This window comes from Apodemus sylvaticus, chromosome 2 (genome assembly GCF_947179515.1).
Source record: "Apodemus sylvaticus chromosome 2, mApoSyl1.1, whole genome shotgun sequence".
In the NCBI taxonomy this organism is placed as follows: Eukaryota; Metazoa; Chordata; class Mammalia; order Rodentia; family Muridae; genus Apodemus; species Apodemus sylvaticus.
Window position 1 is genome coordinate 100,985,913 of NC_067473.1, and position 26,057 is coordinate 101,011,969.

Here is a 26,057-nt window from a genome sequence, read left to right on the forward strand (position 1 = left end):
TCTGTTTGCTGGAGGATGTAAAGTAACAAGCATGGGGTCAGGACAGGGAAGGACAGTGGAAGATGTAAGATATGAATTGAGTCCCAGAGACTCAATAAAAATATCATGTTGGAAAAAAAAAAAGAATTTACTCCAAGAACGTAGTTCAGTGGTTAAGAACCTGGCTGCTCTTCCAGAGGACCCTGGTTCAATTCCCTGCATCTGCATGGTGGCTCATAGCAGTGTGCAGCGTTCCAGTGGATCCAACGCCCTCCTCCGGCCTCCACAAACTCCAGGTATGCAAGTGGTGCACAGGCATTCGTGTAGACAAAATACCATATACATAAGAATAACTTTTAGAAAGAATTTACTTTCAGTTGTTCCTGGCAGTAATATTGTAGACTTTCCATGTCTGCTTTGAAAACCATAATCCAGGGAGGGGGGCTCAGACGGCAGAGTGCTTACAGCACTCAAAAGGCAGAAGGAGGATCAGAAGTTTGAGGTCATCTTTGGCTACACAATAAATTTGAGACCTCATCTCAAAATAGAGAAATGAAAATAAAGCCCCAAGAAAAGAACATTGCAGAAGTCAGTAAAATTAGTATTTGAGCAGCTGGTTGTGTGGATCTGTGCTTTCCTATACTAATTTTATTTTATGATGATGGAGACAAAATTTTGGAAGAAAAAATTACTATTGTAAAAAGCTGCTTTTACAGTATCCAAAGTACAAGTAATTCTTCCATAAATGTAGCATGAAAAATATTGTAGTGTGTCTGCAGCCACAGCACAGGAGGCCCGTGGCTTGGGTCCTAAATGGTTTTTTGGCTGTACGACATAACCCTGGTGAGGTGGGTTCTGGAATATTGGCAGCATCTGCCTCTCTGCTCTGGGGTGGTCTAGACGGACAATAGCAAGTAGAAGCGTCTAGAAACAGCACTGCTGTCCTCTGCCTCCTTCAGAGGGGAGCAGCTGCAGGTGTGCCGCCCGCCAGGCAGATCCAGGGGCTCCGATACCAGCCTGCTCTTTCCTCCTTACTCAGCCCCAACCACAGCAGCGCCTCTGCGCCAATAGGAAGTGGGCGGCTTGTTTTCAGAAAGAGATTCCCCAGCTCTTGTGGGCTAAGAAGCAGATCCGAATCTACCACCTAGTCAAAGAGAAAAAGAGAAAGAGCCCAGGTTCACAGCCCTGGGTTCTCCAGGTGGTAAAAGACAAAGAGATTTCCTCTGTCGTTTCTTGGGAAACCTCCTCAGTTCATTCGTGACACTCTTCAGGACTTGAGTCACTGCTTCCTGGAATCACCCATAACATAGTTTGTGCACTCTGATCTGGATCCACAGTCTCGAAAATGGGACTGCAAGGCCATATGCCTGACACCTCTGATTTGGGCGGGGTGTGTGTGGTATGTGTGTTGTTTTGTTGTTGTTTTAGGGAGGTTGTTGCTTTATTCGCTTTGTTTTTTGTTATTGTTTTGCTTATTGTCCTTTTGAGACTGAGTCTCCTGTAGTCCTGGATGACAACTTGCTATGCCGTCTTGAATGCCATTGAACTGCTGATGCCTCCATCCTCCATCCTCTGTCCACCATCCTCCATCCTCTGTCCACCATCCTCCATCCTCTGTCCACCATCCTCCATCCTCTGTCCACCATCCTCCATCCTCCATCCACCATCCTCCCTCCATTTATCCATCCTCCCTCCATCCATCCTCCATCCTCTGTCCACCATCCTCCACCCTCCCTCCATCCTCCATCCATCCTCCATCTTCCATCCTCTGTCCTCCATCCTCTACCTCCAAGTGCTGTTTAAGGAAGCATGGCACCATGCCTGACAGTTTTGATTTGAGACAGCCTGTTCCTTTTAGGGAACAGAGCCCTCCTCCATGGGAGTCTTGGTACTAGTTAAAATATACCTCTTTGGGCCCGGGTTTCCCAATGCATGGATCAGTGGTACAATATGCACAAAGCAGAGCACTTAGCAAAAAGGCTTCTTAGTGTCCTTTTCATCAGTCCAAGCTGCAGCCTGAAGACGCCTGGCTTTTTCCTGTTACCTGTTCATATGGACAGTGTTCCTAAGTCTTCATGTAGGAGACTAAGCAAAGAAGCCAAGTAAAATGCCATACAGAAGTCTTCAGGATCCCAACCGAGTGAGCCAGAGCTTGCTTCTCCTGAGGCTCCCCACCATGTGCCTTCCGAGCTCACCAAGGCCGTCAGGTACTTGGGAATGTTCATCCCACCCAGAATGGGTGAGACAAGCTTTGTGGTCATAGAAGGAACACAAGCTCAGCCATGCAGCGGTAGATAAGCACGTGTATCCCAGCCCTGAACTGACATTCAAGGAAGACTCAAGGCCAGCACTTGCCTGGCTCTGATAACTACCTGCCCCAATGGCCCACTGGCTACTCCTTAGTCCCAGCCCTGGACAAGTGAACAGAAAAATTCTGGGATGGTATGACCTGAGGCAGAGGCAAAAAATGGCTGTGAGAAGTCTCAACAGTCTCTCACAGGAGAGTTTGTGAAGGTCTCTGTGGTTGGGTGGGGGTAAAGATAAGAGGGGAAGAATTGAGTTGGTGTGGGTTGGGGGAGGAGGCCCACCTTCCCCAACACTCCCCTCCCCAGCACCTCTAGCATCCTGTAAGCCTCAAGCTGGCTCTGGGCTACACAAGGCCAGGCTCAAGGCAGGCCATGACCCCTGTGCTCCACCCTCTCTTACCACAGGCTTCTGCCACCCTCGGGGAACACAATGGGGAACTCAACCATCACAAAGCTCTGCCTGCCTTCAAGCCTGAACAAGAGAAGGGGAGTCCAAGCTGACCCCTCCTTTATCCAGCACCCACCCCGAGGCCACACTGCTGCTTAAATTCAGACATGCGGAAGTAGAATGATGTTCATAGGCAAGGAGGGCTGGGTAGAAGACCTTTTATGGGTTTTCCATCCCATACCCAGTGATCTGCTTTGTGATAAAGGGGCCGACAGAGACAAGAACAAAGGCTTGCTGGACTCAGGGAACAGCCATGTTCTCCTGGGCCAGGAAGCCTGACAGCTTACCCAACGCACAAAGGAGTCATCATGGGAGAGGCAATAAGCGTGTCTGGCTTTTAACTAAAGAATTTGAGAGTGAGCATGTCTGCTCACACGCTAAGTGAAGCAAGCAAGGGCAGCGTGGGGTCCAGGGACAGCTTTCCTGTAAATATTCCTGACTGTCATGCACGCTGGCTCCTGGGTGAAACAGGTAGATGTCAGTCTTGGCCAGTCTTGTTGGATGTTAATTTCAAACATGCCAGCTGGGCAGTGGTGGCGCACGCCTTTAATCCCAGCACTTGGGAGGCAGAGGCAGGTGGATTTCTGAGTTTGAGGCCAGCTTGGTCTACAGAGTGAGTTCCAGGACAGCCAGGGCTACACAGAGAAACCCTGTTGCGGAAAAAAAAAAATTCAAACATGCCCACTTTGCTTTCCTTTTAGGATGCAATATCCACCAGGATCGAGTACACGTGTGTGTGTGTGTGTGTGTGTGTGTGTGTGTGTGTGTGTGTGTGTGTGTAAGAAAGGAAGGCTGATTTGCAGATTTGAATTTTTCTTGTTATGACCTCTGTCTACACCAAATCTCTCTTCTGTTTCTTTGTTTTGTTTTGAGACTATGTAACCCAGGTTGTTGTCAGCTGGTCATTATCCTGCCTTCTGTGTGCCCACTGCCCCATCCTGAAGAGCTCATTTTCAAAGCATGAGTTGTGACCTGGACCCAGTTAAGAATATGTTTTCTCAGTTGAGCAGTGGTGGTGCATGTCTTTTTTCCCAGCATCCAAGAGGCAGAAGCAGGAGGATCTCTGAGTTTGAGGCTAACCTGGACTACAGAGTGGGTTTCAGGGCAGCCAGAGCTACTTAGAGAAACCCTGTCAACAACAACAGAATACCTTTTCTAGCCTGGTGTACAGATATATACTTGTAGTCCCAGCATCAGGACCGGGAGCAGGAGGTTCATGATGTAAGCCAACCTGGGCTACCCAGCAAGTTCCCAAACAGCCTGGATAACATAGTGACACCTTGTCTCAAAAAGATCTTGGGGACAAATGAAAACTGTCATTGGCATACACATGTCTCCGTAGGTGAAATGTTAAAAAAGTTAAAGCCAGCCAGGTGTGCTGGAGCAGGCCTACAGCCTCAGAACTTAAGGGGCAGAGCGAGGGGGTCAGAAGGAACTGGCAACAAGCTATAGTGTCTCAGAAGTTGCTTACGAGGGAACCTGTGACCAAGGTATTGCTAATGGTGAGAAGATACACACCAGTCATTTGGCAAAGAGCTGGTGACAAAGTCTGTGACAAGGTAAAAGGCATGGTCTGACTCAGCTGCCCTGGGAATTAAGCCCGGATATGGGAAAAGCCTGGTTCCACACGAATAAACACAAAGACTTCACCCCAGTATCATTTTGGAGGTGGTGCAAAAATAACTGGTAATGAATCCAAGTTCGTCAAGAATCATGAAATAAGTGTTGGCTAGGCACACCCCAAAATATCATGAACCACCAAAGAAATGACTTTAACAGAATAAACTGAGAGTCGGTGAGGTGTTTCATTGCATATGGGTCCTAAGGCCTGATGACCAAAGTCCAATCAGTGGGACACACAATATGGAAGGCGAGAAAGAGTCCTGCGAGTTGTCCTCTGACTTCCACAAGTGCTCTGTGGAGTGTCAGTACATACACGACTGTGTGTGCATGTACACACACACACACACACACAAGTGAACAGACTAGATAGACAAATGATAGATAGATAGATAGATAGATAGATAGATAGATAGATAGATAGATAGATAGATAGACAGATAGATTGCCAGGGTAGACAGACTCCAACTGGTTGGGTTTACGATCTTTTGACTTTGTGATATTGTACATTCAGTATAGACTAAACTTTTGAGTTTTGAATTTTGATCTTTCCCTGGTTTGTAAGATGCAGTGTGATAACACTCTTCAAAAGCGGAGAAGCAAGAGCAAGCGGTGGCTCGCAGCGGGCCACAAGGTCGTCAGGGGAAGCACGGCATCTTCTGATGCACACAGCGCTGCTGAGCCAGTGCCTGGCAGGCTGGTAGAGTCAACGCCTTTTCAGCCTCGGATATTTTCAAATCAGGAAAAGTTGAACACAAGGAGAGAACCAAGGAGCACTGAGGCAGGAACAGTGGGATTCGGAAAAAGAAAAATACAGCCCTGCTTTTATAAGAACTTGATCACCAATAGGAAACAGAACCTGAATACACAACACGTGTCTCGAGCTGTTTGGGGAGGCAGATACGGCCAGAGCAGGACACCCACCTCAAGACCACACTGTGTATGAGTAAAAAGAAAATTTTCTTCTGTTAAAAAAAAGACTTAATTTCTTTAAGTAGCAAGAGATATTTATTTTTTAATTATTTCTGATTTTGTTTTCATAAATTGACTTAAATTTTAATGCAGTGAAACAATTTTAACGATGTTTTTATTCATTTCCCTTATACTCTCAAAGTTCAGAGGTGGCTCACAAAACCATACACAAAGTAAGACTACACAGAGCGTCAGAGACGGGCGAGGCGGCCTTCTGGTCCTAGACAAGATCGCAATTCACCAACCGAGCCACATCCGCAGTCCTGGGTCACCTATTTTTGACAAGTGTCCACAAGAAGACAAATGGGGGAGGATATTGTCTCTGATAAATACTGTTAGGGAAACACCCCACACTAAACGTCAGCTTGCAGCCAGCCAAGACGAAATGCGCCAAAGTCATGAATCTCCTAGACGGGTGCTTAGCAGCTATGCTCCTTGGCACTGATCTTGGTGATTTTGCAGACAGTAACAGTGAAAAGAAATTCAAAGCATCATAAACTCAGATGCTTCTGCACAGTCAAAGCATCATCAGCTGACTGAGAAGATGACACAAGGTAGCTCAGCAGGTAGAGGCTCCTGGCACCTATGGCGTGAGCCTCGCCGCCTGGATCTCATGTAAGGGTGGAAAGAAGGAAAGTGACTGAGCAAAGTTGTCCTCTGACCTCCACAGAAGCATGAGGACATGTGTACATGACTGCACATGCGTGCACGCATACACACACACATACACACATACACACACACACATCAAACATAGCCACATACCATATATCTTACACACCCCCACATTCAGGGCCCTACACTGACATTGTTTAAACAATATAAAACCGACTAGGAGCTGTGTGGAAAAGCAATCACATCATTAATAATCAGAGAGAAATTAAAACCCATGCGATGCTACCTCATACCTTAAGGGTAGCCACGATCAAAACAGACAAGTATTGCTGAGCGTGTAAAGACCGGGACCTTAAATGCCGTTGGTAAGGATGTGGCTGCTGCAGCCACCGTGGAAGATGGTGTGAGCATGGAGGGGCTTAGAGAAAATAGGAGTGTCAGGATGACTCTGAAGGCATGACCACTTGCTGTCAAACCTGAGAACTCGAGTTTGATTCCTGCTGGTGGAATCAGAGAACCTTCAGATGCTGCCCTTTGGCCGCCACGTGCATGTGCAAGTGCATGCACACACCTAAACACATAAGCATGTTCCTTTGAAAACGCTGAAGAGGGGACTGGAGAGATGGTTCGGAGGTTAAGAGCACACGCTGCTCTCCCAGAGACCCACTGGGCGGCCCACAACCAGTGACCCAATTCCAGCTCCAGGTGATCCAACGCCCTCTCCTAACCCCCATGGCAGCCGCATTCACACGCACGTACCCTAACAGAAACACATTCATATAACACATAACTGTAAATATTTTAAACCAAATTCAAACAAACTAAAAGGAGAATTACCATGTGACATAGGGAGGAATCCCTCTTCTAGTCTCTGGTGCGAATTGCAACATCACCCACAACGCTCAAGATACGGAAACAACCTACGTGTCAGTTAATTAGGAAAATCTAGTGTATGTAACACACAATGGACTGTTACTGCACTGTGAAAAGAAAGATCCCCCAGTTTGCCACAGCACGATGGGCTTGGGGACATTATTCTAAGTATGCTAGTCATGGAAGTGAGAATAATGCACGATCTCGCTTGGATGTGGCATCAAAAGAACAAAAGCTCTGTTCTCAGAGCTAGATAAGGAAATGGTGGTTTCCACAGCCGGGGAGGAAATGGGGCCATGCTTGTCAAAGGACAGCGACTACAGCCATGGAGGAGGGACAGCTTTGGGGACTGGAGTTAATTAGATGGTATTGTTTGGGGGATTTTTAATAGCTCTCGTCAAGAAAAAGCTAAGGATGTAGGGCGACAGATACCCAGTCTTCCTCACCAATGACTGTCTGTATGTCTGCCATAGGGCTGTGCCATAGCTGTCACATTTACCCCAAGCGTGTAGCAGTGAGATAAAGAAGACTACATCATGACGAGCAGCGAGGGCCAATCAAACACTGCCTTCAGGGGGCAAATAAGTGCAATAAACTAAAAGAAACCATGACTCTAAAGTCACTATGTGCTGGGATCACGGGCACCAACAACCATGCCCATTCTCACAGCGCTGGGGAGGGAACCCAGGGCGCGCTAGGGAACACTACCACCCAGCCCCACAATGAATTCTTTTATTACTTTTTGGTTTCTTTTTTGTTTGTTTTGAGACAGGGTTTCTCTGTATAGCCCTGGCGGTCCTGGAACTCAGTCTGTAGACCAGGCTGGCCTAGAACTCAGAAATCCACCTGCCTCTGCCTCCCAAGTGCTGGGATTAAAGGCATGCTCCACCACTGCCCGGCTATCTTTTATTATTTTTAAAGATTTGTTTGTTATATGTAAGTACACTGTAACTGTCTTCAGACACACCAGAAGAGGGTGTCAGATCTCATTATGGATGGTTGTGAGCCACCATGTGGTTGCTGGGATTTGAACTCAGGACCTTCGGAAGAACAATCAGTGCTCTTAACCGCTGAGCCATCTCTCCAGCCCCCCACAATGGATTCTTAAACTTCCCAAGTGAGTAGAAAATACTACACACCTAGGGGCAGTGGTTAAGAGCACTTGCTGCTCCTCCAGAGGGTTGGTTTCCAGCACCCACATCAGCTGCCTCACAACCAAATGGGACTTTAGCTCCAGCGGATCTGGCGCCCTCTTCTGGCCTCCATGGGTACCCATATACCTACACCACACATCACACAGACACACACACACACACACATACACACACACACTAAGGGCAGAGGGCCAAGAAGGAGCTTATCCACACGTGAGTATGCATTACAGAGGAAGCAGAAAGCATACGCCAAAACTCTCACTCTGATTGTCTTGGGGTTGGAAGAGGTCACAAAATAGAGATGATTTTTCCCTTCCTGTCCCTGTTTGGATGGTATGCCTTTCAGTGTAGCAGAGTTATAGCTGAACAAAACAACAAAACAGTCTTTGTTCTGAAGAAAAGGTGTGCATGTGTTTTTATGTGTAAAGTATACAATGAAAAGCACCGCTGTGTTGAAAAGTCATGGCAAGCCAGCATGGTAACATCGGCCTGGAATCCCAGCACATGGAGGTGGAAGGAAGCTAGAGGGTCAGGATTCCCAGGCCTTCCTCCTTGACGAGGCAAGCTGAGGCCAGTCTGAACTACACAACTTCCTACCTCAGAAAACCAACACAGGCTAGGTGGTGGTGATGCACACCTTTGATCCCAGAACAGAGGCAGAGGCAGGTGGATCGCTGTGAGTTCAAGACCAGCCTGGTCTACAGAGCAAGTACCAGGACAGCCAGGACTACACAGAGAAACTCTGTCTTCAAAAATCAACCAAGGAAACAAGCAAAAAGGACAAAACACACAACAGCTTCTATTACTGCTGAAAAATATTTCTTGAAAAGAAAAAACATCAACAAATAAAAATTATTAAAGTTAAAAAAACATTCCCAAGTGAATTTGAATTCCAAACGAATTGACCTCATCTTTGTAAACATGTGAAAAATGTATCTATTAGTCCAATCAAGTATATTCTCTCTCTCTCTCTCTCTCTCTCTCTCTCTCTCTCTCTCTCTCTCTCTCTCTCTCTCTCATTCACACACACACACACACACACACAGAGGCATGCAAATATGCATTTATATTTGTTGTTAGAGAAGTCAACTGCTCGCTCCATCTGACCTCATTAGAAGGCCCATGGGCAAATGTTTACTGCCCTGAGGCTCATTTATTAGTCAGTTAGTCAGTGCCTACCTTTATTAAGCACCTGCTGTACACTTGGCACCGTGTAGTTTGACTGCACTTCCATAGCCAGGTCCTTATAATCATATGCTCTTACTGTTTTACACACAGGAGACTGATCTTTGCGTAGCCACCACCAGAAGTGCAGGCCTTGACACGAAGGCCACCCACCACCCAGTGGCACCCAGTGGCACCCAGTGGCACCCAGTGGGCTATTCTTTCTACCCCAATGAGTACAAGAGCCATGGTAGTTTACCCTCAGATCCTGAAGGCTCATCTGGTCTTCCCACTGTATAAGGCTTGTGGGTCAGAGTTTGTGGTCAATAGACAGAAGCCACCAGCAGGAACTTCCTGCTGTGTGTTCCTGAAGTAGAAGCACACCTAACTGACCCCATTAATGCAGAGTGCAGATCCTCACACCAGAAGAGCCTAGCATCCACTAGATCCAACTTCTGAAAATAATGCAGGGCACTCCTTACAGCACGCGGCCTGGAAATACCTCCTGTGATGGGGAACTCACATTTCACCATGGGCTCCACTCAACTGCACTTCTCACCAACGCCCCAGATGACTTTTTGCTACCATAGAATCCACAGTGATGTGCACACCTGTGACCATGGCTAAGGCTAGCCCCAATCTTCCAGCTGTGATTTCACCCCTTACGTCCCATTCCAAGAAGCCTTCTGCCCTGCACATAAAGGAAGGTGACCTCGCCTTCGGGGAGGACAGCCTTGTGCCTGTTCTACTTCAAGGAAGTGGATAGTTTTAATTGTCACACTTCGTACCCAGCCAGTGTCACAAGAGGCATCTATGCTCAAGCTGAAGAGGGTGAGTCAGAATTCTTCCTGTGTAGCCGAGTTCTGGTAAATCCCTAAAAGCCTGTGAATGCCTGGTTCCCTGACCCAGAAGTCCGCTGATTTCAACACTGTTCTTGCGCACTGACCAGTGGTTTCTGTTTACCAAGCTTCTCAGAATAGCCCACTGTTTGCGAGCAAGTCCACCTTTGAGAGTTTATCTTTGCTCCCAAAACAATTTCGGGCATTGCCACTGTGCATGGTTGCCACCAGCAGTAGGAGATGAGACCCTATCACTGAAGACACCACATGTTTCTATTGCAGGGCATAGAAGAACCGTGTGAGGACTCAGCTGAAGGCTTTCATAGAGACAGAAGGTGCTACGCAGGCTTTCGGGGGAGAATTGTCCCCAGCAGTCTCCCTCAGCTGCAGACCCTGTGAGCTCTACTGCCAACCTGCTAGGCATGATATACCCACTAGTGTGATACTGGCACAGCATTATGCAGTAACCAGTTACTTTCTGATTGAATTTAAGGCCTTCTCTGTGGCAGGGAATCCATGCCTGCTACTGTGAACCTGGTCGCAAGCCCATGGCTGGACGTTCAGAGTTCTTAATGTACTACTGCTGGGTTCTTTGCTCAGTAGAGTTACTCTTTGTCTTGTTTTCATTGTTGGGAAACACCCATTGGTTTCAAAGTTCCATCACCTAACCACACAACTAGGGAGGAGTTGCTGTCTAGCTAGGATGCAGGGATGATCCCCTCTCTCCTGATGAAGCTCAAGATGACCTCCTCCAGGAAGGAGTAGAGCTAGAAAGAAAATGCAGGTCCCCCTAACTGGCACCGTGGAACACCTCCCAAGACCAACTTCCTCCCTGGTTTTCAAGGGTACATTAACATGTGATAATGACACTTTCTCAAAGCCACCCGAAAACAGAGGTGCCTCAATCTGCTTTGTCTACAGATTCATCAGAGCCAGAGGATGCTGTCTGGGATGGTCCCCTCCACAAGCTCCAGTCAGAGATGATGCCATTCAGGTAAGAGCTTTGGTTCAGGACCAAATGATGCTTGTGTGTTCCTGGAGGGTGGGGTGTGCAGTGACTCCTTGTTGCATGTCTTTGTAGATGACTGACAGACATGTGCTATCCCATGAAGCCTGCCACATCTGGACGAAGGCAGTAAAACATAGGTGACAGATAAACGAGAAGTGAGTAGAAGATCCAGACAGGGGCCCTTCTGGAAGGCTCCTACAACACCCATTTGGCTTATGCACCATTTAGACTCAAGTGAGAAGAGATAAATCACTTTTTCTTTCCTGATGTTGAAGGTACATTTCTTTTTCTTTATATACATGTGATCTGGGGCAACTCATCAGCCAATAGGACAATGACGAGGTTCCAGACCAGGCTTCCAGGCACACCACAGAACCTAGGTCACCTATCTACCTGCCGTGTTCTTTCCCACCCAGCATATATCCAGGTACCTCCAGCCAGGGAAGCCATCGACTCTAGAACAATCACGGGGACAGCAAGCCTACCCCAAGCCTCTGTCTCTGCGTGCCTGAGTTTGTTGTGACAGTTATCAATTCAAATGGGGCAGATTAAAATGACCAAAGAGTCCATTGTGCCATAGACTCCCAAAGGAGTTCGAAAATGGCCTAAGAGGTGGTTGGGAGGGACCTTTGAGGAGAGAGCAGTTGCCTCCCCAGAGTTGAGAGGAGTTAGGCAGAGCTTCTGCCCCCCAACCCCAAGCTCCCAGCTGCACACCTGCACCCTTTATTGTGGCAATGCTATATAGGGCAGCTCTCTACCCTACAACACCCCAAACCTTTGTGCTTGTTTGTTGGGGCAGAGGGGGCTAGCACAGAAAGGCAGACACGCCCGTCATCTTAGTCAGTTCCCAGCCTCCTGCACGTGTCCAGGCCATCCCAGGCTCACTCTTCCCTCTCCTTAGCTCTGCCCCACTGTCCTGTCACCTTCAAAGCTCACACACACACATCACAAGTGCACAACAAACATCAACATCAAACAAGGACTATTCTTGAACTAAAGGCAGAGAAGGGTTTGATCCTTATTATCCCAGAGCTCAGGATTGGTTTGGATTTTGTTGTTGTTGTTGTTATTTTTTGTTTGTTTGGTTGGTTTTTTTTTTTTTTTGGTTTTTTTGATTTTGGTTTTTTTGAGACAGGGTTTCTCTGTGTAGCCCTGGCTGTCCTGGAACTCACTCTGTAGACCAGGCTGGCCTCAAACTCAGAAATTCGCCCGCCTCTGCCTCCTAGAGTACTGGGATTACAGGCGTGCGCCACCACCGCCCGTCTTGGTTTGGATTTTTTGAGACAGGATCTTATGTGTCCCAGGTTGGCCTGAACTAAGATGGCAGGCTTAGACCCACCGCAGCCCGTTTATAGAGAACTCTCTTTTTCTTTCTTTCCCCTCTTTTATTTTAGTTTCGTCTTTTTCTCTTCTCTTTTGTTCTTCTCTGTTTTGTACCTACAGCTTCATATGGCAAGTGCTCTCCTCAACTTCAAAAAATGTTTAAAAATTTATCTTGACAAATATAATATGATTCTGCTTATAGAAGGCACCCAGAGGTCAAATTGATGAAAACAAACAAACAAACAAACAAAAAATACAGCAGAGGTCAGAATTCCCGGTCAGTGTTTGATCAGTGTTTGAAGAGTTTGAGTTTGTAGTTCAGGGAGTTGGGAATTAGGAAAGACCGTGTCTTAAAAAAACAAAAAGAAAAAGGAAGGAAGGAAGGAAGGAAGGAAGGAAGGAAGGAAGGAAGGAAGGAAGGAAGGAAGGAAGGAAGGAAGGAAAATAGTGGACCACATTCCTGAGACACCACACCCAAGATGATTCTTTGGCCTCTAAGCACGTGGTCAAGTTCACGGAAACAGAAAACAGCACAGCGGTTTCTGGCCTCGGGGAGGGGACCAAGTACTGTGTTTAAAGTCCAGAGAAGGCAATAAAGAGAGTCTCATCCACGACAGCGAGCGATGCGGCTGCCATGGAGGGAGCAGAGTTTAATACACTGCACTACTTGCTTAACACAGCAGAGGGGACACTTAGGGCATGTGTGTGTGTGTGTGTGTGTGTGTGTGTGTGTGTGTGTACCAGCAGAGCTCGGGAAAGGCAAGCTGCTTCCTTTGCTTATTTTCTTCTTTTTATATACATTGTTTCTTCTTGTGAATAAACTTTGAAGTTTCTTTAAAAATAATCAGAAAAAACATCAGGCATGGTGGTGAGAGCCTTAATCCCAGCTTCAAGGTTGTTGTGGGCCAGTTTAAGGCCAGCCTGGGCTATCTGAGATCCTGTCTCAAAAGAAAGAACATGTATATTATTAATCATAATGATACGCATTGTATGTCACTTGTAGAACTTATTTGCTGGTTGATTGGCTGTCTTACTGTGTTCTTTGGATAGTCACCCCTCACTGGATCCTGTGCAGTTATTTTCTCCCTCCTGGCAGACTGCCTCATCATTGCTTCTGTCAAAAGCTAATTTGTTTGAAATAATCCATTTGTCAATTTTTTGCTTTGCTGCCTGTGTTCTGGGCATGATATTCCAAAGATATTTCCCTGCTTTTGTATTATAGATTTTTTTGTGTGGGGGGAGGTGGTATGTATGTATGTATGTGCGAGTGTGTCGTGGAGTCCAGAAGACAACTTTATAGCGTTGGTTCTTTCCTTTCACCTTTATGTGGGTTCTGGGGATCAAAGCCAGGCCACCAGGCTTGCCCAGCAAGTACCTTTCCCTGGTAAGGCATCTCGCTGTCCTAAGTTACAGCTTTCTAATATCTGATATGAGATTGCTTTCCGGGACAGTGCCACTCCCTCCCACAGTAAGTCTCATCCTTCCCCATGTTGTGCTGCAAGCGGGAACTACCTTTTCTACACAGGTACTACTCTGTATAAGATTGCCGCATCTTTCTCCCGTTTATATAAATGATCAAATGTGCATAGTACAAAGTGACAGATTTCCGCATGGCGTTTTCATGTTTGCATCGTGTTCTTGGGTCATCCTCACATCCTCCATTACCCTTTCTGTTTCCTGTAGACCTTCTTCTGTGTTCATGTTATGTATTTCCTTCTTTTTAAAAATATAGATTCCATGTATGGGCACAAACACATGGCACCATCTTCCTAAGTCTGGTTTATTCCTTTTAACTTGATGATCCATGCCCCTTGTAATAAAATCCATAGTTTTATGTTGTAAACATGGTAGGAACTCAAAACCCGGGATCCAAAATGCTGGTCTGCACTGTAACACTCAGGGACAGATCAAGGTGTGACGGTGCTAGGTACAATCCAAGGAATGAATTTTGGAGACTTGCTGCACCCAACATTAGGGAGGCAAGGGCCCTGATCCGAGCCATGGACAGAGCCTGACATAGTGCCCAAGTCAGCATCAACCTTCCCATGAGGAAGAGAGATGGAGAAGCCCATCAGATGGCCAGCACTCAGGAGTAGAGGCTTTTGAACAAGCCCAGCCACCCAAGGATTCACCATTCAGAGAGGCCTGTCTATGTGGGGGCTACCTCTGTCACCCACGGCCATGCTGGGGTCTTGTTAAAAGTGAAACTGGCTTTCAGAGGGTGCTGGGGGCGGCTGCTATAGGAAAGTCACTGTTCCATTTCAGGGTCCAACTAGCTTCAAACAATGCCTCTCGCTTCCTTTCAGCTCCTGAGGCCCCTCGGTTGCTCTAGATGTTTCTGAGGTTACAGCAGGCCACAGCATGTTCCAGCCTAGGCAGAGGAAATAGAAAAACCAATGAGAAAGTGACTCAAGACCCCCTGCTGCTTCTACAGCACCACACCTGGAAATGGCAGTCTGCAGGCTTCGGGGTTGCACCATTGCCAGGAAGCTGCCTCCTTTTCTCCCAACCAAATGAGACAGGCATCTGAGATCCATCCAGCAGATGGGGAATAAGATCAGAAAGGCTCCGGGCATAGTGATCACACAGCATTAATAAAGTTCTGAGCTAGGACTCAGCCCCAGCAGCCTGACTTGATTTAAGCTGTGAGTGGCACATGACAGACCTCAGCGGTCCATTAGGAGCTTTGTGGATGTGAAAAGGGAACCTGGGAGCAGGTCAGGGTAGCCTTACAAGAACTTGGGGTTATTGGATTTGAGGGGGATAAGTCAACAATATAGCTGAGTCTGTAATTCAAAGCAGATAAAGTCAGAGAGTTAGAGGCAGTTGCTGGAGAGAGAGACAGAGACTGAGACAGAGACAGAGGCAGAGGCAGAGGCAGAGAGAGCTCGAAGGAGATGACTCATAGTTAAAACACTTACCACTCAGAAGTGAGGACCAGAATTTGGATCTTCAGAAACGTAAATGTTGAGTGGGCCTTGTGGCCGGACTGTAAAACCAGGCAGAATCCTCAGCAAGACCCACCTTGATGAGTAAGGTTGAAAAGTCAGAGAGAGCCGGGCGGTGGTGGCGCACACTGTAATCCCAGCACTCGGGAAGCAGACGCAGGTGGACTTCTGAGTTCAGAGGCCAGCCTGGTCTACAGAGTGAGTTCCAGGACAGCCAGGGCTACACAGAGAAACCTTGTCTCAGAAAAAAAAAAAGAGAGAGAAAGAAAGAAAGGAAGGAAGGAAGGAAGGAAGGAAGGAAGGAAGAAAGAAAGAAAGAAAGAAAGAAAGAAAGAAAGAAAGAAAGAAAGAAAGAAAGAAAGAAAGAAAGAAAGAAAGAAAGAAAGAAAGAAAGAAAGGAAGGAAGAAAGAAAGGAAGAAAGAAAAGAAAATTCAGAGAGCCTGACTTCAAGTGGCATACACATCTCACACTGGAAAAAAAATTTAAAAAGCCATTTTAAAAGGCACAAAAGCATAAAGCACAGAGGTATAATTAAATGCTGTTATATATATATATATATATATATTACATTTTATATTAAATTTTAATTATTTTATAAATTTCAGAGGGTGCTGGGGCAATTGCTAGAGGATTATATTATAAATTTTATATTAAATATTATGATACAATAATTATATAATATATAATTATATGATAAACAATATATTAAATGATATTATATAAAATATTATAATTTTTATCATATTAAATTTTATATTAAATATATATTAGATTAAAAAATATATTTTAAGTATGTAGTGTGGCTGGGTTATAGCTCAGTAGGTCAAACGTACGTACTTGGAGCCCTGATTCCATCTCCCAGGGCTGGTTTACATGATGCTGAGTGCAGAACCCACTCATGTTAGGCAAGCTCTCCACCATCTGAGCCACAGCTCCAGGCTCATTCTTAAGTCCTTGTGTTACTTTTTTATTTGAGGCAAACCTTGGGTGAGCTGTCCAAGCCGGTCCTGAACTCACGGCATAATCCAGGTAGGCCTGCACTCGCCACCCTCTGTCTCGGCCTCCATAGCAGCCGGGACAGCACCACCAGCTCCAGATGACCCGTTCACAAACCCAAATAGCAAAGATCATCTTTGTGCATTCCACATTGACATCCACCTTGATTAAGCATGGTGTTAAAACTAAATGTGACACTGCAGTCACCAAGTCTCTCTGTGTGTCCTTGTTCCCAAAGAGTTTTGGCTGAGGGACGAAGATGCATTATCAATGTCCAAAATCAGAAAAGATGTGAGTTGGGCACCGCCTTCCCTCCCTCTGCCTCCGGGCACTGAATTCCCTCCCTCTGCCTCCTACTGCAGGCTCCGCCAGCTCCCACGGCTCAGTTTCCCCCACCTTGACAGATCATGGCCTCAAACCGTGAGCCAACACACACATCCTTTCCTTAAACTGTCTGGTGTATTGTCAGAACAGCAAGTAAGATGTCTTAAAAACAGCTCTTTTTAACGCAGACAAATAAACGGCCCTTGTCCAGCCTACATGCACCTTCTCTCTGTTGAGTGCAATCACAATTGTCAAGTCTGAGTTTGTGGTTTTTTTAATTCTAAGAAAACGTTAGAAGAAACAGGGTTTTCTGGCTTCTTGGTACTGAAATGAATGGGTTTGGCCTCTAGGCCCACTGAGTGTTCTCGTCCCAAAAGGAACGTATTTCAATACCCTTGCCTGGAAACTACAAACATTAAGAAAACTTGCTGAGCAGTGGTGGTTCATGTCTTTAATCCAAGCACTCAGGAGGCAGAGGCAGGCGGATCTCTGTGAGTTCAAGGCCAGCCTGGTCTACAGAGTAAGTTCCAGGACAGCCAGGGCTACACAGTGAAACCCTGTCTCAAAAAACCAAAAACAAACAAATAACAAAAGAATAAAACTTACATCTTTCTGAGAAATTAACAGCTCCCATAAATAAATAAAATCAAAAACGCAGGGCCAGTGAGATGCTCAGCAGGTAAAGGCCCGTGCTGCCACGCCTGGCAGAAAAAGACACCTGACCCCCACGAGTCATCCTCTGACCTCCACGTGAGCACTCACATACAAACAAGGAAATAAGGCTTTACAAATAGAAGATATATATTTGTGCTAATACACAAACTCTCATACCCAATCACTCATGCAAAACTATGCTAAAGTTATTTACTAAATCAGTCATCAATCGAAAGCCTCAGATTCCAGAAAGCACAAATATAGCTATAAGCTCCGACGACAAAGAAACCAAATTATATCCGAAAGGCAATATACTCAAGAGCGCAGCGAAACCGTAGAACTCAACCGTTCCGTGGGTAAAGGGAACGATTTGCTGGGGATCAAACTCCCCAGGCTGTGGGGGAGGAAGGCAGAGAGAAGAAGCAAAATGGCGGAAGAGCATGCACATTTGATGTGGCAGTCAGCAGGGGGCGCTTTGAGCTGAGCCAGGTTGTCCAGCAAACCCGGAAGTAGATGGCCTTGCCCACGGAGGCTGACCTGGGAGGGCAGATCAAGGATCGGTCCTGGGAAATCGGAAGCTGCCTGATGAGATCTGCTTTTCTCAGAAAGAGAAAAATGCCCCAGGCTTCTCTGTACTGCCAGAGTCCTGTTTGGGAGCAGTGCCACCAGCTCTGCCCTTCTGGGGGCTACTTTGGATCTAAGAGGAGGGGAAATCTATCCACTTGGAAATTATAAACTTATTTCTAGTAACTCTTAGAATAACGAACCAACATTGAAATTGCAGAATATAAGATTCAACAAAGAAAGAGAACTTCAGGCCAATTTCCCTCATGAATATCAATGCAAAAATACTCAATAAAATTCTTGCCAACCGAATCCAAGAACGCATCAAAACGATCATCCACCACGATCAAGTGGGCTTCGTCCCAGGGATGCAAAGTGGGCTTCGTCCCAGGGATGCAGGGATGGTTCAATATACAGAAATCCATCAATAGAATCCACTACATAAACAAACTCAAAGAAAAAACCATATGATCATTTCATTAGATGCTGAAAAGGCATTTGACAAAATTCAGCATCCTTTCATGCTAAAAGTCTTGGAAAGGACAGGAATTCAAGGCCCATATCTAAACATAGTAAAAGCAATATACAGCAAACCGGTAGCCAACATCAAACTAAATGGAGAGAAACTTGAAGCAATCCCACTAAAATCAGGGACTAGACAAGGCTGCCCCCTCTCTCCACATCTTTTCAATATAATTCTTGAAGTCTTAGCTAGAGCAATTAGAAAACATAAGGAGGTCAAAGGAATACAAATTGGAAAGGAAGAAGTCAAACTATCACTATTTGCAGATGATATGATAGTATACTTAAGTGACCTAAAAAACTCTACTAGAGAACTCCTACAGCTGTTAAACAACTTCAGCAAAGTGGCTGGCTACAAAATCAACTCAAGCAAATCAGTAGCCTTTATATACTCAAAGGATAAGCAGACTGAGAAAGAAATTAGGGAAATGACACCCTTCACAATAGCCACAAACAGCATAAAGTATCTTGGGGTGACTCTAACCAAACAAGTGAAAGACCTATATGACAAGAACTTCAGATCTCTGAAGAAAGAAATCGAAGAAGATCTCAGAAAATGGAAAAATCTTCCATGCTCATGGATTGGCAGGATTAATATAGTTAAAATGGCCATATTGCTAAAGGCAATCTTCAGATTCAATGCAATCCCCATCAAAATCCCAACCCAGTTCTTCATAGAGCAAGAAAGAACAATGCTCAAATTCATCTGGAATAACAAAAAACCCAGGATAGCTAAAACTATTCCCAACAGTAAGAGAACTTCAGGGGGATTCAGTATCCCAGACCTCAAACTTTACTACAGAGCAATAGTGATAAAAACTGCATGGTATTGGTACAATGTCAGGCAAGCGGATCAATGGAATAGGATTGAAGACCCAGAAATGAACCCACACACCTATGGTCACTTGATCTTCGACAAAGGAGCTGAAAGCATCCAGTGGAAAAAAGATAGTCTTTTCAATAAATGGTGCTGGTTCAATTGGAGGTCAGCATGCAGAAGAATGTGAATCGATCCATTCTTATCTCCTTGTACTATGCTCAACTCCAAATGGATCAAGGACCTCCACATAAAACCTGACACACTGAAACCAATCGAAAAGAAACTGGGGAAGACCCTGGAGGACATGGGCACAGGGGAAAAGTTCCTGAATAGAACACCAATAGCTTATGCTCTAAGATCAAGAATTGACAAATGGGACCTCATAAAACTACAAAGTTTCTGTAAGGCAAAGGACACTGTCAAAAGGACAAAACATCAACCAACAGATTGGGAAAGGATCTTCACCAACCCTAAATCTGACAGAGGGCTAATATCTAATATATACAGAGAACTCAAGAAGGTAGAACCTAGAGAACCAAATAATCCCATTAAAAAGTGGAGTACCGAACTAAACAAAGATTTTTCACATGAAGAACTTCGGAGGGCTGAGAAACACCTTAAGAAATGTTCAACATCATTAATCATTAGGGAAATGCAAATCAAAACAACCCTGAGATTTCACCTCACACCAGTCAGAATGGCTAAGGTCAAAAACTCAGGAGACAGCAGGTGCTGGCGAGGATGTGGAGAAAGAGGAACACTCCTCCACTGCTGGTGGGATTGCAAGATAGTGCAACCACTTTGGAAATCAGTCTGGCGGTTCCTCAGAAAACTGGGCATGGCACTTCCAGAGGACCCTGCTATACCACTCCTGGGCATATACCCAGAGGATTCCCCAGCATGTAATAAGGACACATGCTCCACTATGTTCATAGCATCCCTATTTGTAGTAGCCAGAAGCTAGAAACAACCCAGGTGTACCTCAACGGAGGAATGGATACAAAAAATGTGGTATATTTACACAATGGAGTACTTACTATTCAGCCATTAGAAACAATGAATTCATGAAATTCTTAGACAAATGGATGGAGCTGGAGAACATTATACTAAGTGAGGTAACCCAGTCTCAAAAGATCAATCATGGTATGCACTCACTGATAAGTGGATATTAACCTAGAAACTTGGAATACCCAAGAAATAATCCACATATTAAATGATGTCCAAAAAGAACAGAGGAGTGGCCCCTGGTTCTGGAAAGACTCAATGCAACAGTATAGGGGAATACCAGAACAGGGAAGTGGGAAGGGGTAGATGGAGGAACAGGGGGAGGGAAGAGGGTTTATGGGACTTGTGGGGAGTGGGGACCCAGAAAAGGGGAAATCATTTGATATGTAAATAAAGAATACATCGAATAAAAATAATATTATGTTTAAAAAAAAGAATTTGCAGAATATTTCTAAATCACTGTACTATAATAAATAGATAGGGACCAAATGCCCACCTAATTAGGTAAAATTAATGAAATAACACTCAATTACCCCTGGGAGCTTCAGAAAGACAGTTATAGATATTGGCTAAAAATGAGACATAAGCATCTTTTCAAAAGCAGACTGGAAACTGGGATATTCATCCCCAACACTTTAACTCCTCTCAGATCAGCTCCTACCAGTTTCATATCTTCTTTTCAGAGTCCATTTTGTGCTAATTTGGGTATTGCTTTTGCTTGTTGTTGGGTTTTGGAAATTCCACTTCCCCATTTATTTCCCACCCCAACTCCATATTGCTAACACAGATCCAACACAGCCCATGCAGTGCTGGTGGCACTATTATTAAAGACATGGGGTAACTTGGTAGAATACTCATTTTTCCAGGACTTTGATATCTTTCATATATTCTTCCCCTTTGCCACTGTGCTGCGACAACACACACCCCTTTCCTGTTTCCTTAAAAGGAATAATGTTGCAGCAGGACATGGTGGCACACACCTATATAATCCCAGCACTTGATCCAGCAAGAGGATCAGGAGTTCAAGACCAACCTCAGCTACCTAGAGTTCAAGGCCAGCCAGGCTAGTTTAGACACTACCTCAAAAGAAAAAATGTTGGTCCGGATCTTCTCTGAGTGCCAGCCCCACCTATTCCATACCCACTAAACCCCTAACCCATCAGGACACTCAGGGGATGTCTCCCTTTTATCCCTGCCCCCAGCCCCTTAAGTCCCAGTTTCTGCCTTGGTGCTGCGACCTGTGCTCTACCCACTGAGTGTAGCTGCCGACCTCTGGGGCAGCAGTGGAGTCAGTATTGGGGCCTCTGCTTTGGGGCTTTCTATGAACAGAAAAATGAATTCCCGTGCCATAGGGGAGGGGGTACCAAGGCTCTGTATCAACTAAGGTGGATATTTTAAACCCTTCCAAGGCTAGCCCAGAGCCTGATGGACCTTCAAGCTCCTCTGCCTGGCTGTTGTAATCCCATCTCATCTCTCCAGCCAGCGGGCTCTGTGTCTGTCAGCCAGGATCCCTCTGCCCTCCACCTGCCTAGCTAGCTAAGCTCTTACCCTGCTCAGCTCCACATTCCAGTCTGTCAAGGCATTGTTTCTTTTGATTCTGTCCTGGGAGCCAATGGCATCTCTCACATGGTTTGGAGCCCTCTGGCTGGGCTCCTGCCCACCTAAGAGGAGCTATGGGCTTCATTCTATCATCACGTGTTCTCTTGTGGCTGTAGTCTTGCTCCTGTGCTCCTCAGTGCAGAAGACCGCCAATCACGTGACTGATCAGCACAGAAGCAGTCAGCTACAAACAACCACATCTCCTGCTGCTGCTCTTAAGGAGCTGCGTAGAGGGCAGGGGGTAGACTCAGGGTCCTGGCTCTGTCTCTAGCCAGTTGCAGGGACATCCCAAAGGATCCTGCATTAAAAAATGCAGAAGCTAAATTGGGAAACATCAAGTAGAAAGAGCTTCCCAAGAAAGCCTCTCCCTCCACACCAACCAAAGGAGGATAGACCACCGGGGACCAGGGGGAGGAGAAAGGAGAGCAGTCCTCCATCTTTCCTCATCTTCATTCTCCTCACTGAGGAGAATTTCTAACTTTCATTTCTAACTTCCTCTCTCTGGGTCTCCCAGAGAAGACATTCTACATGTGTGGTTCTAGACTGCAGGAGTTAGGCCCACGGGCTCTGGTGGGTAGTGGAAACGAGGCACGTCTCCCCCAAGCTGCCATCATAACACTCTCTGTCTCACACAGCTCAGCTCAGGGAGCAGACTGCTCAGATCCCTTCAGCGACTGCTCCGGCTTGGCTCGCACCAGTAATGAGGTTACAATTTGTAGAATGAGGAAGGGAAACATTTATGGTTGTGAGGTGAGGTTGCTATCCGCCTCCCTGGTCAGTGCCCAAATGAAACCGATGACTTTTAAAAGTTTCCATTGACTTTTAAAAGTTTCAATTTGGAGAAATCTATTTCAAGACTTAACCTCTCACACTACAAAAATAAGAAAGGCTGCTCACAAGGGGTGTGTGCATGTGGGAGGGGGAGGGAGGGTTGGGGGAAGATGGGGGCTGGGGGGACATAGGGGGTGGGGGGAAGATGGGGGTGGGGGAAAGATGGGGGACTGCACTTTTCCTGGTACTGTTTTTCCAGAGCTTTTGTTAGCAGAACTCAGGACAGCTATCAAACCAAAGGAAAGTTGAAGATTCATTTGGTTGTGGTACACTTGTTAGGAAAGAAGTCAGATTCACTAAACACCAATAAAATTCCTCTTTTAGCTGGGCATAGTGGGTTGAATTTATAATTTCAACACCATGCAAATTCCAGGACAACCTAGGCTACAGGCTTAGGAAAAAAATTCTATTTTAAGAAATTTGAATATGGAAGGTGTATCCATATTCATATATACATCCAGTATAGGAAGGTTCCTCAAATCCTGTCCTCCTGCTGGAACTCCACCAAGCAGTGGGCAAAGGATTCAAAGAGGTGATCTGTAGAAAAGGAAGGTTGAGTTGCCAACAGACAAGTGGTAGTATACTCAGTTTATACCTTAACAAACTGGAGAGGTGCAAGTTCAGACCAGGCTAGCTAACTGCAGCTGGCACCACAACCCGTAGCCACTTAGAAAGAGGGACCAGAAATTGAGGAATGGCCTCATCAGACTGGCCTGTCGGCATGTCCATGGGGCATGATCTTGATTGACGACTGATGTGGTAGGCAGCACCCAGCGCACTGTAGGCAGCGCTGTCCCTGGGCAGGATTGTCTAGGCTGTGTGAGAAAATGACCAGAACACAGATGTGGGAGCAAGCCTTCAAGCCGCATTCCTCTATGACTTCAAGTTCCTGTCCCGACTTACCTCAGGGACACTGTGACCTGGAAGTGTAAGCCAAATAAAGTCTTTCCTCTTCAAGATGCTTTTGGTCACAGTGTTTTATCACAGCAGTGAGGGTGTCAACAAACACAGATCTGAAAGACTGAGCATTGAGGAGTGTGTGGGTAAGTATTCATCCACAGCTTGTGTGAGTGTGAACTAATGCCGCTGCTTTGGAGAGACTCTAGCCTAGGTACCAGCGGGGAAGAGAAGTTTCGGGTAAGGTGTTCTTCTACAGGTTGACACACACTCAAGTCATTTACTCATTTTCCAACCTAACACTCAGAGAAGTACCTTGGGGGGGGGGGTGGGAGGAAAAGGTGTGCAGAGCTGGAGAGATGGCTCATCGGTTAAAGAGGACCCTTGTTCAATTCCCAGAACCCACACATGCTGCCTATAATTCCAGTTCTAGAGGATCTGGCATCCTCACACAGAGATACAAGACATGTGAGCAAAACACCAATGCACAAAATAAAAATTAAAAAAAAAATCATTAAAAAACGAATGTGCATGTGTGTGAATGTGCGTGCCTGTGTGTTCTTGGTGTGTGTGTGTGTGTGTGTGTGTGTGTGTGTGTGTGTACACGCACATGTGCACTCCTGGGTGTCCAGATGCCCATGAAAAACAGGTGTATCAGACCCCTTGGAGCTTGATTCACAGTTGTTAGCCACGTGATGTGGGCTGGGAGTTGAACTCAGATGCTCTAGAAGAGGACTGAATGATTTCTCTAACTCCAAGAAATATCATCCCCCCCCACACCCCAGATAATATGAAATTTCACTTAGTCCAGGCTGATCTTGAGCTTTCTATGTAGCCAAGGATAGCCTCAAACTTCTGATCTTCCTACTTCCATCTCTCCAGTCATGGGATTACAGCTGCTAAGGATCACATGTGGATCTCAAACAAGCAACCTTATTCACTTAGCTTCATCCACAGCCTGAGAAAATGTTATATTTGAACTCTAAGTAACACAGGCAAAGATGTTCCTTACGATGTTGATCGCAATAGTAAAAGATCAGCACAAGTCAAAACAGAAGGAGATGAATGGACAGCAGCAGGTGCTGCAGAACCCTGTTGTTTTGGACTCCCCTGGCCTAAACCCATGCAACCATTTATTCATTAAAAAAAAAAAAGATTGTGGCAAGATACCCATAAGGTTATTGTATTCAATCTTTTAAACTTGGATACTTAAGTAGCAAACAATTCACAGCCTTCTCAGAAGCACTTCTTTCTCATCCTGCAAAAGTGAAACTGCTCTGTTGACTAGTAACTCCCCACCACACACCCTGCCTCACAACTACCATCCTATTTTCCGGCTGATATTGATCACGCGTGAGCTATAAGGAGCCCACTCGTCTCTTGCGGTTCATATCACCTAGCAAGATGTCCTCGAGGCTCATCCGTACTGAAGCACTCTTCTGAAAACACTCCCTTCTTAATGCTGAACAGTACTGTTCATTTGTATTTTATGTGTATAAGTGTTTTGCCTGAATGTATGTAGGTGCACCATATGAATGCCTGGTGCCCTTGAAGGCCAGAAGAGGACGTCAGATTCCTAGAACCTGGAGTAACAGATGGCTGTGAGCCAGCACATGGGGGCTGGGAGCCAAACCTCTGCGCTTAACTGCAGAGCCATCCTCCAGCTCCCTGGCGTGTATTTCATTGTGTGTGCACACGCTATCTTCTGCTTGTCTGTCTACCCACGCATGGTCATTGCTTTCACAGTTTAGCTCTTGTTAATAATGTTGCTGTCAGACTTGTTTTTAACTTGACATCAGTGGTTTTTCATCATCAACAAGGATCTATTTCCAATATAAGCATTGTTCTTTTAAAAGGAAACCCAAAAGAGCAATCCTGTAGCCCACGAGCAGCATGGCACCCTAACTTCAACCACCATACTCTTGGAAGACAGAAGAATATGTCCTTTAACTTTGGGGATTTTTTCATTACTCTTTTTATCTCCTTGAATATAAGATTTTTAAAATGTTTTTTTGGGGGGCCACAGTCTCATGCACCCCATGTTAAATTCAAGCTCAACTATGTAATATAGCTGAGAATGGCCTTGAACTGATCCTCCTGCCTCAGCCTCATGAGTGTTGGGATGACAGGTGTGCACCATCATATCCAGTTGTGAATATAGGAATTTCACCTCACCTCCTCTATAGAAGTCTGCTTTCATGTAATATGGGCTTATGATAAAAAATATCTATGCCACACTTCTTGGCCAAGTAAAGCACACAACTAAAATTTTAATTGCCTGTAATCAGGTTTTTTTTTTTCCTTTCTTTCTTTGCTTCCTTCCTTCCCTTCCTTCCCTTCCCTTCCCTTCCCTTCCCTTCCCTTCCCTTCCTTCCTTCCTTCCTTCCTTCCTTCCTTCCTTCCTTCCTTCCTTTCTTTCTTTCTTTCTTTCTTTCTTTCTTTCTTTCTTTCTTTCTTTCTTTCTTTCTTTCGAAAGGATTTACTCTGGTTTATAGCTTCAGGGAATAAATCCCTGAATTTGCTAGAGTACCATAGCAGTATGAGCAGGAAGCTGGATGATCACATTGTATCCACAGTCAGGAGGCAGCATGTGA

General features: G+C 45.6%; 2 long non-coding RNA genes across 2 annotated transcripts; one reads left to right on the plus strand and one right to left on the minus strand.

The window, feature by feature from the left end:
• Positions 1-10,841: 10,841 nt before the first annotated feature.
• On the plus strand, positions 10,842-15,229 carry LOC127678749 (uncharacterized). The gene is made up of 3 exons (XR_007976624.1): positions 10,842-10,964; positions 11,052-11,254; positions 14,609-15,229. It is a non-coding gene; the product is annotated as an uncharacterized LOC127678749 (long non-coding RNA).
• On the minus strand, positions 13,846-21,916 carry LOC127678748 (uncharacterized). Its single transcript, XR_007976623.1, has 3 exons — positions 21,685-21,916; positions 15,224-15,326; positions 13,846-14,673 (listed from the first exon to the last, which is right to left on the minus strand). It is a non-coding gene; the product is annotated as an uncharacterized LOC127678748 (long non-coding RNA).
• Between the last annotated feature and the right edge of the window lie 4,141 nt (positions 21,917-26,057).